At 43.5% G+C, this 13872-nt stretch overlaps 1 long non-coding RNA gene across 1 annotated transcript; it reads right to left on the bottom strand.

Moving 5' to 3' along the window:
• Positions 1-1488: 1488 nt before the first annotated feature.
• On the bottom strand, positions 1489-2215 carry LOC115537756 (uncharacterized). Its single transcript, XR_003974858.1, has 3 exons — positions 2185-2215; positions 1732-1852; positions 1489-1546 (listed from the first exon to the last, which is right to left on the bottom strand). It is a non-coding gene; the product is annotated as an uncharacterized LOC115537756 (long non-coding RNA).
• Positions 2216-13872: the final 11657 nt, after the last annotated feature.

The following is a 13872-nucleotide window of genomic DNA, read 5'->3' on the forward strand; positions in this document are numbered from 1 at the left end:
TTACTGTACCGTCAGTGGAATTGTCTTCTGCACAGATTTAAAAGAAAAGCATCTCCAACGGATAACAACAATTATTATGTATTAATATTGATCATTTTATTTGTATTAGGCCTATGAAGTTGTAATCTGCCATTTTCAAAGACTTTTTGAAAAACGATGTACTGTATATTCTGGCAACCCGCCTTCTCCAGTGAACCGCCTCCTCCCCAGACCGGACACAACTTTACTGGGCAAAAAGGCCTGTTTAATCCAAAAAGTCTCATACTGAAAATAACTAGAAACCTGGGAGGAATCGACGGTCCTATCCCACGAGAACCTGTCTCTCCTTGCCCGAGCCACATGGCTGAGAGAGCCCTGATTGAGTGGAGAAGCAGGCTATTCAAGCCCTGCTTCTGCACCTGTTCCTCAGGTGCTCTGCATTTAGATAATTGGCCCCCGCTCCAACGCCCTCAATGGCGCCATCTGGGGGTAGACTGCTTCCAGGGGTGCTGGGCCGGATCCGGGTTGCCACACTCCTCTACCCTTTGATGAAGCTTCGGGGCCTCGTGTTGGAGCGGCGGTCCTGCCTGAAGCGGAGCTGCTCCCGCTGCCGGCGTTGCCCGCTGCCTCGTCTCCGGCTGCCTCGTCTCCGGCTGTGTCGAGGCTGCTTTGGAGGCTGGCGTTCACTCAAAAAATGGACCGTAGCTTGGTCGAGTCCTCGGTCGATTCTCCGCCATATGTGGCGACCCGGCCCCAGGAATGTCTCTACCACTCAGGAAATCAACATTTGCGTTGTAGTAGCAGAGAATGGCCTGCGGGGCAGTATGTACATTGTTAAATACATGAATAGGCTTGAATTTAGTAGTAATATGGAGGTTTTATATTTTTACAAAATGGATTATGTGAACATTGCTGAATAACAATCATGTATATTAAATGTATTGCAGGAGTTTAGCTTGACACTAACCAAGTGAAAGGACAATTGAATGAACCGCACCAAACATGTAGAAGTCAATGTGGGATTTTAATATATGAAAACAAAAACACTTGACAGAAATGTAATACAATTTTATAAAGGAACGCAGAGGAAAACATTTTCCAAATTAAACTTTTCGAAATGTCACCACCATTCCGAAAGCAAGTGAAGAGGTTTGTGTAAAAGCAGTCCTCCCTGACCAGCTCTGTCCCTGACTCTAAACCCTGACTCTCAACCCTAACGCTAAACCCTCTGAGGGCAGGAAGACGCGCCTTCAGTGTAAAGATTTGAACCAGAGAGAAGGAAGAAAAGAGGAAGCAGTAGAGAGTAGTGAAGTAGTGAGGTTAGTGACAGACGTGAGGGAAAGGCGTGTGGAAGCACACGGTTACATGTGGGGTCAAGAAGATCACTCCCACTGGAGGTCATTGATCCATCAGCCTCAGACTGCTGAGCTCAGCAGGTCTTCTGGAGGACAAGGCTCAGATGAACTGAGGAGACGGGACCAGCAGGATGTCAGGATCAGGGCTGGTTTAGCTCAGGTGTGTCTACCCCCGACCAAACAGGATCAGGTGAGGTTCAGCTCAAGTGCGTCTGCCCGGACCAAACAAGGACATTGATTAGGTTCATTATTCAAAAGATGCAACATTATCTGAACCAAAGATAAGTCTTTAAGGAGCAGGCAGGCTTTAGGGCGCCTTGCTCAAGGACACATCACTGTATTCTGAGGACTTGAATCCGGCACCATTGGTTTGAGAGTTGAAACCCCAACCCCCTACCTAGTCCACCATGTCCAGATAATGCAAACTTATGAGGAATCCTTGATGGTAGAGTGCTGGTGATCCTCAGGATTTTCCTTCCAGATGTACGGCTTCTCCATCAGTCCTCCAGATTCCTGGTCTGGTTAGAAACGCAATTTGTCTCTGATGTAAGGTAACAAACACAGGAGTACTTCGTCTCTAATGAAAGGTAACAAACACAGGAGTAGTTGGGCTCTAACATCAGGTAACAAACACAGTAGTCGATGGGCTCTAATGCAAGGTAACAAACACAGTAGTAGATGGGCTCTAATGTAAGGTCACAAACACAGGAGTAGTTGGGCTCTAATGGCGCGTAACAAAGTAGCAGCTGTAGTTTGTCTGGTAAACAACCACAATAGTATGCCGGAACTTGTACTGGACAAACTAATCCTGCGTTACAACAAGTCTACTGTTTATTTTCGGCAAACTTACGAGGATCCTGGTTGGTGGAGCGATGTCGTCCCCCAGAGTCTTGGCTCCTCCATCAGCTCTCCTCAGCCAGAGTTCTGGTCTGGAACAAACAGAGCGAGTCTGGCCCCACAGTCTGGTAACGAACATGTAGTTGGTCTTATTTTTAAGCCCTTTATTCCCGGTTTGTTTGGTTAATACAAACTTACAATCCTTTGTAGAGTGATGTTCATCCTCCAGATTCACGGCTCCCCTACCAGCTCGCCTCCTCTCCAGGAACACGTTCTAGTAAGAAAACACAGCGGTAGTTGGTTAACGCATAACAGCTGTATTTTGCCCTTTAAGTCAACCATGTAACTAAAAACAAACTTACGAGGAATCCTTGTCGGTCGATTCCTAGTCGTCCTCCAGCGTCTCAGCTCCTCCAGCAGCTCTCCTCAGAAAGAGTCCTAGTCTGGAAAAAACAGCGGAAGTCTTGCTTCAATATGTGGTAAAACAGATGTAGTCGTCTGGTATATATGGTACAAACGCCGGTAGTTTGTGGTAGCAGTGAGTGTGATGATCACTTCCGAGTCAAGCTCCATCTACCCCATGACAGACGTCCTTCACCAGGCAGGGCCTCCACAAGGCAGGGCCTTCAGCACGACTCCTCCAACAGCTCCTTCAGCACGGGTCCTCCATCAGCTCGGCTCCTCCATCAGCTCCTTCAGCACGGCTCCTCCAGACATGGATTCCTGGTCTGGTTACAAACCCAGTCCATCTCAGCAGTAAATCACCTGGGGACGAAACACACCCCACCTTCTGCATCCGAGGTTCACAAATTTAAACACTTAAATTAGACAATGTCTGCAGATTGTCGCATTCAGCAATTCATCCACTACGGTCGTAGGAGCACTAGTAACATGAATGGCTCACATGACTACTACATAACCCCCGTATGAATTAACTAAAATCACAGCTTGGCACAGATTTAAAGTCATAAGATGATCAAAACTAGACCTAAACTACCGTGGATTTTAGTGTTTCAGATGAGCTTGGTGATGGTTACCCTCTGGTCCGGTGCTGTGGGCCCCTGGTCTCCAGCCTCAGTCTCCGGTCCACCCTGGCACCACAAGCCTCTGGTCCCCAGCCTCTCAGCCTCGCAGTTCAGCTACAGCAGCAGGTTTATATCAGCATTTGCCCAACAATAAACTTAATTGACTCATCCGAAACAGTGTTGCACAATTAATTGAACTATTATTTTATAACTCGAGGCTAGAAAAGACTTGAGACCAGACATGAGCATCCCGTTTTCGGGAATGAAGACAGAGCTGTCCACAAGTTTAAAGAAGTGGTTCAGGCCATGCATTGAAACTGACCTGAGAAGACTACTCACACAGAGCACTGACCTGTTCTGGAGGACTTCTGACTGGAGGTGGAGGTCTGTCTCTTGGTGAGGAGGTGGAGGTCTGGCTCTGGGTGAGGAGGTGGAGGTCTTGCTCTGGGTGAGGAGGCAGACACCTTGGGACAAACTACATGTTACCTTTTGAACCTTGTACAGTTCTAGACTAGAGTATCTTCTATTGTAACATGTGGGAATGACTGCCATTATTTTAGCTTTGATATAATGAAGTTGGTAACTGAACCAAAGTCGTTGTTTAACGTCATTCCATTGGGTAGGGTTTAACTTCTGTGGCAATTAATGACAGCAGATATTTAGAACGTACAAAAGTTGAAGTAACAAAGAACTCTAAGCAGTATCGATATTAAATCAAATATACTCAGCCATATTCAGGTGCTGGGTTCCGTTGAAGAAATGTCAAATTAGCTTCCACCTTGAAATGATTTTCAGCCTCCCCTGATGTCAAAAATGGGCCCGCAAGTAGAACGCCGTTTTGTACGCAGTGAGAGTCCCGTCACGTCATCGTGGTTAAAAGTACGGTGCAACCATCGGAATTTATCAACATATTGTACGACGTACGCATGAGTATGTATTTAATATCAGACTTAAGTTGTTTAAGATAGGGGTAACAATTCCCAATCGAAACCGACTGAAATAGAATAGGAAACGGCTCGAGGTTACGCAAATACAATCCAGAACGTTCCGCCAGATTCCCTCAGGGGACTCCAGTCCAACAAACTGCCAGGTGGTTTCTCATGGTTGTCAAGACTACAACGTTCTATGCTAACCATTGGGACTAAATCTAGTGACCGCACTCAGAACCTTCCACGGCGGGAAGCACAAACCGTCCGACTGGAATCCGAACATTCCGGCCGGAACCAACCAAAGAAAAAACAGAACCAGCGCCTCACCTTGAGCTGAACGGAGGAAGATCCTGAAGTCCAGCGATGGTCTTCATTAAAACACAGCCAACAGACTTACCTTGAGGAGATCCGTTTGTTGCTGTTGGTCATTCCTATTCAGTGTACCTTTACATTATTATGCACCCAGTGTGTACAAGTTATATCACTCAAAACCATACGAAGAACCAAACTACCATGTACGTCCCACAACTTTAAAAACTAAAATCATTCAATACAAAACCGTGTATACATTTTACAATTATCTAGATTATTCCGGGTATAAACCATACAGAGCAAATCTAAACGTTGAGCAGAGAGCCGACCATAGCCCTGCAACGTCATCCTGACTACCTCATCACCAACAGCAAATCATGGGCATCATCGTGGGCATCCGAGTGAAAGGACTGCCCATAATAAAAAGCCCAATTCCTGAACTATCCAACCATCTTCATGGATTAAAGATTTACAGACTGGACATTCCATTGTGTTCTAATCACCTTAGTCTGCTCCCTCGTTACTTATAAAACTCTACATCTCCATCACTAGAGTGTTGCATCCTACTCATGGGGGTGTGGTCCGAGTGAGCAGAGATGCATGTTGGGATACAGTGCTGTCTGAAGTCTTCAGTTCTATAGACACGCCCCTCAGGAGAAACCAAGTGTTTAAGAAACTGTCGTGACATCAGTTACATGAGCTGGAATATCCTTCAAGATGGCACCAGGATTCTCAGAGGAGAACGGTCAAGAGAAAGATGTGTGGGTTCTTCCCCTCAGCCAGTGGAACACAACAACGGTCTTCATCAGAGTACCATGGAAACATTCTCCTCCTTATACCTTGAAGCCCGGTGAAGGTTTCCACAGGGCTCTTCATCAATCCGGCCAGGTAGTCCCTTTCCATTTAAGGGACCTGTGGAAAGTAGGCCTGCAGCGGATTCGAATTGTATCCGAATCCGTTCGGTTCGTTTACCACAGTTCGGAGCATTCTGGAGATCCGCGGATTTAGGTTTCATGAAGGCATTGCCTTATGTAGCGTATTTTGCCTACTGTAGCCTACGTCCGATACAAAAGGGTGTTTAGGACCCAGCGGAATGCATTCTCTCCAGTGCTGCCCGAGCCAATGAGACTTTTCCCGCCCCTCCCTTCATCCTGTCAGCGTTCAAAACAAACTGGGCTTTTCAAGCGCACGATTCCTAAATTTAAAGAAAGTAATTGATACAATTATATTCTACATATACGGGAGATAAATACAAACGGGTGATAAGCGGGATAACGGCCTTCGAGGTCGACCGGTTCGATGGAAATAATGGACAGGTAGAGGCAACTCTGGCTTCATGCTGCGCTCGTCGCCAGAGTTCTAAGCCTCGTCGGCCGTTATCCCTTACATGTTACACTCAGTGCACCATGTTTTCAAATGCATTTAGGGGAACATTTATTGCACAAAAAAGCCTTGCAAGTTGTCTGATTGCAGTCAATTAACACATTGCAAATAGCCTGTGGGTCTCATTCATTTTTGTGTTTCTCCCCCAAACCCTCCGTCAAAAAAAAGTCCGCCTATTTACTATCAGGGACATGATCCTAATCCGAACCGTATCCGAAACCGAGGCCCAAAACGGTTATCTGAACCGAACCGTGGACACACTGATCCGTTTCACCCCTAGTGGAAAGGGACCTAAAATCCATTTAGGTCCCTTTCCAACGTCAGACTCTCCGTGTGGAATTCCTTTTGGTGTCAATCCTCCATTGATCCTGATTGGTGTAGTCCTAATTTGAAGTCACTGATCTGAACACACCGCTTGCATCCTTTTACACTTGAGTTGGATACTCTCCTTCCTGCCCAGTGTGTTGGATATCGCTCTGGAGCGTCGCTCAGGGCTCTTCATGTCTACTGGAGGCCCTTGAGTAAACGTGTGGTCATCCATCAGGTATGATTTAGTTGACCCTTCCAATATCCCAAGCCAATCACACAGACCCCCGTATGAACATTATCACTGTCAAAGCAAGCCGGACACACACATAGAACCCAGGCCAGGCACGTAGAACCCTATGCCTGGTGTGAGTGGGAGACACACACAGTAGAACCCTCAAAAATCTTCCATCTCATGTCAAACACACACACACACACACACACACACACACACACACCACTGAGCCATAAAAGGCCAAACAATCATGCAGGGTAAAAACCTCATGCCAAATAACATTCCATCATTCCCCACCCCTCCCCAGGCCTCCTGCCAGGGCACCCATACCAGAACAACCAATTTCTCCAGAGATGTAAATTATGCACAACATTCTTCAGTGGCGTCCCACATTGGTGATGGATTATGCTTTGCGTCTCCAAAATGTCCCAGGTTGATTCAACGTCTCTGAAGTCATGTCTTTGTAGTCAAGTGGTTTCCTGAATGAGGGGCCTTCACAGATGCAAACGGTGCAGCTTTAGTCAGCCTGAGGACAGGAAGGAGGTCATCTGTTCAGAAGACCACCCAGTGGAGGGGGGTGGCTCTTGAGGAGCAGGATCCATATGGGGATGGCCCCAAATAAGACCTTGGAAATGAAACCTTCCTGAGGAGTCACGATGCCTGGAGGGGACTGTTGAATGTGTTCCATGGTTCTCTGTCAGACTGAAGTTGTGTTTTGGCCGTTGAGATGAGGAGCCCCCTCATCTCCCCCTGGTGTTTCTCCTTCTGAATCCCTGTCTCCATCTTTAAGAACATTCCAGTCCATGTAACTGACGTCACGACAGTTTCTCAAACACTCGGTTTCCCCTGAGGGGGCGCGTCTACAGACCTGTAGACTTCAGACAGCTCTGTATCCCAGTATGCACATCTGCTCACTCAGACCACACCCTCATCAGTAAAGCAACACTCATGTGATGAAGATGCAGAGCTCAGGAGAGTAGAATGAAAGAAGACTGCAGATATCAGAAACCAACCCATTGCCCAGGCTTACAACAATAACTTGGAGCCTGTAACCATTTTAACAAATCATTAAAACCAACATAAACCAAATCCCTAAGTAACCCATGAACCAATAAAACATCCTTGCTACTCAGATCAACCTTCAGGTAACAGGTTAACTCGCCAGGAAGCCAAAATACATCAATGTGCCCAAGAGTAATGAGAAATTAATGACTTACAGTTTGCAGTTCATCTTCATGGTTAAGTTGGGATACTCACAGAACTGCAGTTAAGTATCCATGATAGACCTTTGAAGGAAGGAACAGTTTACTCATGGTACAAATTTCAAATGAGTTAAACCACCACAATCCATAATTAGTAAAACTCAATGCTAATTGAGCCAATTAGTAAAACTCAATGCAGGTTCGGCGCCCTGTGGTCTTCTTGGTAACAGTGAGAGGCTATTTCAGCTCTGTGTTTGATCTTAAATGACCTACCTCATTTTAATTAAAGGGATGAGTCGGATTTAGATTCATACTTCAAAACGAAAAAAGTCTTCTTTCAATTCACCTTACTGTGCGACACACACACACACACACACACACACACACACACACAGAAGGTAATGTAACCTTCATACACCGGACTTTCAAACCCAAAGGATGGCAAGGCACACAGTTGCAAATAGGTTTTTAACAACATTCATTCCCCCACAGTGGCAGATAAGTGCCAAACATACAGAAGAGGCCAACCCCCAAATATCTGAAAATAGTAAAATAAAAACATTCAAAACCATTTCCAAAAACAAATAATTCAATCAAAATCAATTATTAAATATTCTCTATAATAAATCAAGCATATTCAAAATCAAAAACCGGTACTTCAAATAATGTCAATAAATCACATAATCCATTAACAAAATAAATGCAAATTAAACTCAATCACTGAGTATATTTAACCATAATTTACAACATGATGGAATAATCACCTCAGTAGATATTTAGCATCTCGTGGAGAGCTGAACACCCTGCTCAACACAGACAACCTCTTCTGGCAACAGCATACAGCAGACTGTCAGAAGGACAGCAGCTCAGCCATTTTATACCCCATGGCCCCTCCCACTAGACAGGCTCAATCAACAGGGGGATTATAATACTGTGGCATATTGCAGGTCAACCATGAATAAACTCATCAAATATACAGCATGCATGTTAAAGTTCATTTCAACTTTTAGATCAGTGATTTTCACTAGTGCATTTAGGCTTGTCGCTCATTAATGTCCAATGTCAATGTTCAGTGTCCTCCTTTGACACAAGGAAAAATGGTTTGGCCCAAATTGGGCCAATCAGTGGCAGCAGGTGTTTCCTGACACCATATTTAAAGCCCTCAGCCCCACCCCGACTCTTTTAGTCTGCAGTACAGAGCCATGGTGAGAGGGAGAGATTGTTTGTGAGTGTGTGTGGCTTGAATAAAGAGCTTGTATGTATATTGTATGCTTGAAGGTTTGCTGTTCATGCACTATCCATCAATTCGCGCTATTGACGGGCAGTTAAACAGACAGGGACAGTGGTCAAACTGTCACACACGCACACACCACAGATACACACATAGATTCACACACAACATATAGATACAAACCATATGCACACACAAACGACAGATACAAACCATAGGTATACACCACAGAGATACACACACACACACACACCATAGTTACACACCATAAGGATAAACACACCAAATAGACACTCACCAAAGATGAACTTAATATAGATACAAACTATATAGATACCCCCCCCCCCCCACACACACACACACACAAACACATACATTCTGGTCACTAAATACTACTCCCCCTTCTCTCTTCTCCTTCTCCCCTCTAATCCTTTTCTCCTCTCCTTCCGCCTCTCTTCCACGCATATCGCATTTTTATTGCCTCTACTCTAGAGAATAGATTTGGGAGGAGATTTCTAGGATTCATAAACATCCGGGGCTTAGCCCAGAGTGAAAATGAAAATGCTTTATTGTGCATGCAAACTTTTTCATAATGCTTTATCTAAATAAACGAAATACGCTGTTTATTATAGCTTTAAATAGCTACCTGACTGCTATGCTGCTTATCCCCAAATGTCTAAAGTTCCATTCAAGTTAGTTAAGCAAATTAATACAAGTGAGGCAGACACACACACACACACACACACACACACACACACACACACACACACACACACACACACACACACACACACACACACACACACACACACACACACACACACACACACACACACACACGTGCACAGATCTGACAGGGGATAGGATAGGTTAATACACTTGTTGTTTATTCTCTTGCCAGAAGGACTATGTCTATCTAGACTAGGCTACTTATAAATGTTTATGAATATTTTTATTTTATCTTTTTAATTTTCATTTAAGATCATATTCGGGGCTAATTAAATAACATCCGAGGCTTTAGCCCCAAATAAAATGTGTGTGTGTTTGTGTGTGTGTGTGTGTGTGTGTGTGTGTGTGTGTGTGTGTGTGTGTGTGTGTGTGTGTGTGTGTGTGTGTGTGTGTGTGTGTGTGTAGTCATTGCTGACGGTTTGCTCATTTCACGGAGGAGGGCAGAGAGATGGTAAGAGGAACTCTACCACCTATCTTCGGTATCCCGAGGAAGCGCGAAATGTGTCCGAAATGGAGGAGACATAATATTTGTCTTTTCTTTGTTTCTTTATTGGTTTGTTTGAAGAGAAGAGCAGAAAATAAAATTGATAATAATGGATACCAATTCCAAGAAAAACATTATTTGAAACGAAATGAAATCATATATTGATGGTTATTAAGCACAAAATATACACTGCAAGAAAATAAAAATGCAGACGTTTTTTGCAAAGCAAACAATTTCTGTTCCCTCTTTCTTCATTTGTCACGTGAAGTTGTTCCCCATTTTGTTATACTTTTCCATCATTGCCAGTACGTATTTTTTTTTATTAGATCAATATTAATTTAAACAAAAATAAAAGTATTACAAAAAACATTTTAATAACTCGTATTTTAAATGACCAAAGTCAATCAAACATCCGTGGTGTAAAATGCAACATTGTGTTTTTACACTTGGGGGAGTAAGGAAAGGGTGTCCGTTGTCTTCTTTACTAAACCATGTTCATTGGGCCAGTAACTGATAAGCCATCTTCAAAAAAATGTAGGTCATGTTTATTGTGAAGGAATTAGGATGTGTCTTGCTGTCATTGTTATTATTCTCATCCTTATTAGAGAAAGAATAATAAATATTTTCTCTTTCTGTTCCAGAGAGATTATCTTCTAGCCCACTTTGGAGCGTTTGGATCACATTAGGAGTCCTAGGGGTTCTAATTATCATTTTAATCATCACCATGTTACTTTTTTAAACCTCCTGACTGTATGACCGGTACCATCAGACACAGCAGGGTCAGACTGGGTCGTAGGGGCCAGGATTCAACGTTCACATGTCATTTATGTTTCTTTATTAGGCCGGGCTATTCCCTCTATTATCTCTTTGTTAAATCATTAATCTTGTTGGGTTGGATTCTTCTCTTGTTTTTTCCTTCCTCATACTGTTTCACCTTTTGCCGGAAGGTGTTCAGAAAGGTACCAAAGCAAGGTGGTGCACACCCACACCCACACCCACACCCACACCCACACCCACACACACACACACACACACACACACTTTGTGTCTCCTTCGCGTTATTCTTGTTGGCCAGAAGGTGAACTACATCGAGATGGATTCACTGCCCCCTAGTGGCTCCACATGCAATAAGTAACAACACATGGCTTGATTAACAGACAGATGCGCATTATTTCAACACTACTTACAGTGAATACTGATATGAGATCAAGGAGCAGGTAAGTTAAAATCGTTCAAATCTAAAGTCTAAAGTCTAGACAGTGAGTACTGATATATGTGATTAAGCAGAAGGTAGGGGATAGACAGTGAATACTGATGTATGTGATTAAGGAGCAGGTAGGGGATGGACAGTGAATACTGATGTGATTAAGGAGCAGGTAGGGGATAGACAGTGAGTACTGATATATGTGATTAAGGAGCAGGTAGGGGATAGACAGTGAGTACTGATATATGTGATTAAGGAGCAGGTAGGGGATAGACAGTGAGTACTGATGTGATTAAGGAGCAGGTAGGGGATAGACAGTGAGTACTGATATATGTGATTAAGGAGCAGGTAGGGGATAGACAGTGAGTACTGATATATGTGATTAAGGAGCAGGTAGGGGATAGACAGTGAGTACTGATATATGTGATTAAGGAGCTGGTAGGGGATAGACAGTGAATACTGATATATGTGATTAAGGAGCAGGTAGGGGATAGGCAGTGAATACTGATATATGTGATTAAGGAGCAGGTAGGGGATAGGCAGTGAATACTGATGTGATTAAGGAGCAGGTAGGGGATAGGCAGTGAATACTGATGTGATTAAGGAGCAGGTAGGGGATAGAGAGTGAAAACTGACAAAATTTGGATCCATCAAGATGGATTGTAACTTTATGGTTCATTAACAAATACAAATCATAAACAGGTGCACATATCTTTAATAACTTGACGGAGAGATGAGGAACGTTTGCTACAGTCCACTGGGTAGGCTAGTAGACTGATCTATCCAGCACACATCTAGGTGGACACGCCCACCTGTGATGTCATAAGGGGCCGATTTCCAAAACGGCTTGTAACGGCTAATCACACCACACCTGGTGGCATGTCATGGGACCTGTTAAGGTCCGGCAGTATTTTGTTTTTTTTCGCCTAAACACATACCCAAATGGAAAAGCTTATAACACAGTAACCCTAAGTCCTAGATGGATGTATGATACTTCATTTGAAAGCTGACAAGCTCTAGTTTCTGTAGATATGTTTATTTGGCATGTGTCATACACACAACCTAAATGACATCAGTTCAGACATGGCTCTAAAGCAATTTTTTTGTCTTCGAAAATAATGGGTCATATTTGAACTACAATAACTAGGATGTGCTTTATGTAAGGCATATGGCAATAGGCCAAATACCTTCTACATCATGCCAACTACACCTGGAAAAAAATTTGGAGTTCTAGGCCTAAAGCTTTGGGAGTTAATGGAGTTTTTATGGTGTGTGGTCACTGGCGGCCCAAACCTCTCCAAAATGTCTCCAAAATGGCCAAATTGTGCCAAATGCATTTACTCACTTCTGTGACACTGGAAACATTACTGAAGCATTTTGGTGACTATAAAACCTTTCTCCATGATTCAAAACATAATTTTTTCACACATTCATTTGATATGGCCATATTGAGATATTGTCATGTGATGAGACACTACCGGATCTCTCACGACCACCTTCAGTAGGAGTGGGGGCCGGGGGTCTGCCTGTCTGGCTTTGCGGCTCCCAATCCGCATCACTGTCCTCAGACATTGACCTACAAACACAATGCAATGCACAAATGTCACCAAATATAATGAAGAAATATATAAATGCAATTCAATGGGGTGTTATTTACATAGAAAACAAATAAACATTTCATTTATATCATTTATATATATAATGTATACTATATAACTATACTGCATTGTTCACTGTAAGCATAAAAACCCACACACAAAAATACACATAGATGGCGTCACTCACCGATCTAAGACTTCGTCCAATTGTTGCTTGAACATCTCCTCTATCTCAGAATCATATTGGCTGTCTTCGCTGTCCTCGGATGAAGCCAAAATCAAAGCGAGGGCTTCTTCATGTGTGTAATATTTCGTTTTCTTCGTTGATTTCGCCATTGTAAACGGCGAAATCAATGTGATCAATGTGTGCGGCGTGCGTCCTGGTCCGCTGGAGGCTCTGTCATGCGCAAAGCGAGTTGTCTGCCGTGATGACGCAGCTGTATATCTCGGCTCATACGTATCACACCTGGACACGCCTGGTAGCGTTGGAAAGGTAAACTCATTGGCTAGAAGCCCAAGTGACTGATATATCAATAGCCAATACGCTGTCCCTATACTAAAGCCGCGTAACAAAGTAAACAAAGCCCATTGGCCCTTCGAACTGGGAGCGCTCCATCTACTTCACGGGCTGTACCGGGGTGAAAACTGAACAGAAAAAGACGGGGACACTTTCATTTTGTAGCCAGCAAAGTGATGAAAACAAGCATACCCAACAACTCCATACTGGAGGTAGAGAAAATATCCATGCGGCATTGAAAAGCTGGATGTTAGTTGACGAACAAAGTTTGGAGATGGTAAACAAATGGACTTTACACGACAATATTCACAAGCTGGAATAATTTTATGAAAAACCATGTGGATGCTTTTGATCAGTGGATTCTCACGGACATTTGGAATATAAATAATTGAGGAATGGACACATATTACGGTTCTCGGATTGCTTCAAAGGTAGGGAGTCTCTCTGTTTTATTGGCATTTCCGGTTTACCATGCTGGTTAATATCAATATTTATGGTTTTGTGCTCATGATTTATGAAAAAAAAAAACCGGATGAATAAATTGTG

The sequence above is a fragment of the Gadus morhua genome, chromosome 23 (genome assembly GCF_902167405.1).
Source record: "Gadus morhua chromosome 23, gadMor3.0, whole genome shotgun sequence".
Classification (NCBI taxonomy): Eukaryota; Metazoa; Chordata; class Actinopteri; order Gadiformes; family Gadidae; genus Gadus; species Gadus morhua.